This window comes from Callithrix jacchus, chromosome 12 (genome assembly GCF_049354715.1).
Source record: "Callithrix jacchus isolate 240 chromosome 12, calJac240_pri, whole genome shotgun sequence".
NCBI classification, from domain to species: Eukaryota; Metazoa; Chordata; class Mammalia; order Primates; family Cebidae; genus Callithrix; species Callithrix jacchus.
In genome coordinates, this window is record NC_133513.1 from 68,618,752 (window position 1) to 68,621,342 (window position 2,591).

Consider the following 2,591-nt stretch of genomic DNA (forward strand, 5'->3'; position numbering starts at 1 on the left):
ATGAAAGCCTGATAGACCTTTGAAATACTTTTGCCAAAAAAATCAAAACCAACTTTGAGCAAACCTCTGGCTGTAACTACCATATGTCAGGAAATACACTAAACAAAAGAGAAATATGTTAAGTGATACCACAGGGATGCAGTCAGCAAAATCCAGACTCTGAAGAACAAAGGACATGATTGAAGCAGGGGTGGGAGACCTTTAGAGGAAGAGAGACTTAAGAGATGTATCAACTAATTTCAATGTATGGACCTTATTTGATCCTGATTTGAAAATACACACTTAAAACTGTGAGACAGTTGGGAAAATGTTAACGCTGACTAAATTGAAGATTACAAAATTAGTGTTAACATTTTAAGTGGGATAAGGGTATGTGGTGATTATTTTTTTTAAAAGATTATCTGTCTTAGAGATACATGCTGACAGTATTGCAGATAAAACAATATGATGTCTGGATTTTATCTTCAAAATAATCTGGGTAATGAGGGTGAAATGGGTATGAAAGGAGATTGGTCATGAATTGGTAATTGTGGAAACTAGGTGAGAGGTACATGGTAGGGATTCATTATACCACGCTCTACTTTCCCATGTGCTTAGAATTTCTATAACAAAACCATGCTGTCTTGTTGAAGTGCAGTTGGAGTGTGCAAACCTCTATTGGCTCAGTTTCCATCCTCCTGTGCCCTGAGACACTCAGAAGAATCTCTGGGGTCCTACTGGAATGAAGCTCCTTCCGAGCAGAGAGCTTTGTTTTCATTCCTGATGACTCCCCAGTGTTTAAAAGAGTGCCTGGCACATAGTAGGCCCTCAGTATTTTGAGGATGGAATGAATGCTTCTAAACATGGCTGGTATTGGGCTAGTTTTCTCTGACTCTCTTGGAGAACATGTTACCCCACAGAAACCTGGACACAGCTGATTAGGTGCACCATGGGCACCTCTTCTGAGTCTAGTGACTACTGGTACAAACAAACTCATGGCGTATTTACAAACCTGGACTGTCCAAGATCTGTTTCAAGTGGCAAGCTGAGGACCTTGACAGCAGCCTTGTGGCCACACATGGCCAGGCTTGTCCAGCTGGCTAGGTTGATAGAGGTCCTCCGTTATTGTCACCAGACCAGGGGTTCTCCACATTGGCTGTGCAGTGGAACCACCTGGGGAGCCCATTAGAAATACAGATCCCTGGGCCTGGCTCCAGAGATTTGGGTTTGTGAGATCCAGGCACGCTATTGTTAAGACTAAAAACTCCACGGGGGCCCAGTGTGTGCAATGGCTGCAAATAGCAGATTCCTTGGTAGTGTAATGCAGTCTGTTTCTTGTATGGGTTGCTCTAAGGGGCCTTGAAGACAAGTTTTTCAGATGTATGTTGATGTCTCTGACCTTGCACTACCCCAATGTAGGCTCTGAATAGGCATGTGACATGCCTTTGTAAAGCCCCAGGACACTGTGGCCAGGGTTCACATTGGCCAAGTTATCATATGTATCCACACCAAGCTGCAGAACAAGGAGCGTGTGACGGAGGCCCTGCAGAGGGCCAAGTTCAAGTTCCCTGGCCACCAGAAGATCAAGTTCAATGCCAATGAATTTGAATACATGGTGGCTGAGAAGTGGCTCATCCCAGATGGCTCCAGGGTTAAGTACATCCCCAATCATGGCCCTCTGGACAAGTGGCAGGTCCTGCACTCATGCAGGCTTCCACTGTGTGGCCCTTCTTAGTATTCACCAATAAATTCTCCTTCCTAAAAACTAAAAATAAAAAATAAAAAGCTCCACAGGTGATTCTCAGGGCTCTAAGCACAGTCACCCAGCCCTGTGCTGGCGCTGGCCCACAGAGCCATGGTCTTAATTACAACATCCTATAGAGTTCCCTTCTCGGTGGGAGGCTGAATAAGCCCTCCTCCCAGACAGCATCTGCAGAAGTTTCTCTCTAACTCATGGAGGGAGTTCCAGGTCCATCCTGATCCTCCTTTGCTCTTCAGCTCGGCTGCAAGTATTTGTTCTCTGAAGTCAGAACATTTTGCTTTTACAGGCCCTTTACTCCATATTCTCGGTAGGCAGCCCTCCTACCTCAGCCAGATCATCCTGCTTCTTTGTTTTTAACTAGTTTCTGGAGGTGGGACTTCCTGCTGCTTCAGTTACTCTCCGAGTTCACACTTCCAATTGATAGTCTCCCTGCAACTTACTTCAGCGATAAGACTTCTTCATGGCTTGGAAGTCTGGTTGATTCTTGCCTGAGCCTGATTTCCTATTATATAACCTCATTGATTAATCAAAAGTATTACTCACAGGGCTGGTTAATGGATGATGGCTCTGGAGTTTGCCTGAATACAATTATTTATTGCTTTATTGATGTGCTACTTATTATTCTGTTAAGTACCACAAGGTGTTTAATTATGTGAAAGGGAAGTGCAAAGGCAGCTGCTGAAAGCTGGAGTTACAGAGGTCCAGTACCTGAGTTCCTGACAATGTGTCATAAAACAGCTTTAAAACACATGCATACCCAAAAGACAAACCCATTCCGAAGTTTAACAAGCTTGGAAGCAGAACGGGCTTGGGGGACTGCCCTGCCACTTTGTGACTTGATGTTAGCCAC

At 44.5% G+C, this 2,591-nt stretch overlaps 1 non-coding gene across 1 annotated transcript; it reads left to right on the top strand.

Moving 5' to 3' along the window:
- The first annotated feature begins 1,217 nt into the window (after positions 1-1,217).
- On the top strand, positions 1,218-1,350 carry LOC118146564 (small nucleolar RNA SNORA70). The gene has a single exon (XR_004732419.1). It is a non-coding gene; the product is annotated as a small nucleolar RNA SNORA70 (small nucleolar RNA).
- The last annotated feature ends 1,241 nt before the right edge of the window (positions 1,351-2,591 follow it).